We start from the raw sequence: 954 nt of genomic DNA on the forward strand, positions 1-954 counted from the left end.
GGGGAGCGCTGATGGCCCCGGCCTCGGGGCTGGACCATGCCAGGACCCCGCTCCGGGGGAGACGCAGACAGACGGGCACGGAGGCAGCGTCCGGACTGGCCGGTGCACACCCGGGAGGGGGCCGAGGAGTGCGGGGGCCCCCGAGGGACGACGTCATGGGGACGGGACTCCTTTTGGGGGTGCAGACTCTGGCGCAGCTGCACACGGAGGTGGGGTCCCCGCTGCGGGGCGCAGAGTCTTCTGCACCTGCAGGTGGAGGGCCTCGGCCGGACGGGGCCAGGCTGTGAGGTCGGCGGCGCTCCCCACGGCCTTCCCGTGCCTCTGGCACCCCCCTCCCGCGGCCAGCAGAGGCCGGAGCTGCCTGCAGGAAGTGGGGCGGGGTGGGGGGCGGCTGTTGTTTGCATTTCCTGCTCCTCAAGGCCACGGGCGCCTCCGGTGACCTGGAGCTGACTCTGGGGGTGGACAGCAGCCGGCTGCTTCTGGGGCTCGAGACGCTGCGTGCGTGGCTGCAAGGGCTCCCCCGGCCGTGGCATCTCGCTGTCCTCGTACACACGGGGAAACCAGGGGTCCCCTGCACACACCCCCTCTCTCCTGGACCCCCAGACGTGCCTCCTTCCCCCCGTCTCGCTGCATTTGTTTGCTGGTGCAACCTCAGAGGACCCCGGGGCAGGGGACTGTCCCCCGCGGGGCTCCCCAGTTCCGCCCCCGAGCACCTGGGCTGCACCGGCCGAGCAGCACCTGCTGGCACAATCACAGCCGACCGGGGCCAAGCCGGGGTGCGTCGCCCCAGCAAACTGACACGGAAAGTCAGACACGGGCTGGGGGTCGCCGAGGCGGCCGGAGCCTCGAGCACTGGGGGGGCAGGTTGGCCGTACCGTCCAGAGCCCCCACCCCGGGTGTCCACCCAAGGATGCCGCAGCACCGTGTCAAGGGTCTCCCCGTGTGGGCCGCCGC

General features: G+C 72.3%; 1 protein-coding gene across 1 annotated transcript in view; it reads right to left on the reverse strand.

Annotated features, from left to right (window-relative positions):
* Nucleotides 1–954, reverse strand: part of P2RY8 (purinergic receptor P2Y, G-protein coupled, 8) — a 10,234-nt gene that overhangs the window by 954 nt on the left and 8,326 nt on the right. The window lies entirely within an intron of this gene.

The sequence above is a fragment of the Condylura cristata genome, unplaced genomic scaffold, assembly GCF_000260355.1.
Source record: "Condylura cristata isolate star-nosed mole 26May11 unplaced genomic scaffold, ConCri1.0 scaffold00077, whole genome shotgun sequence".
NCBI lineage: Eukaryota > Metazoa > Chordata > Mammalia > Eulipotyphla > Talpidae > Condylura > Condylura cristata.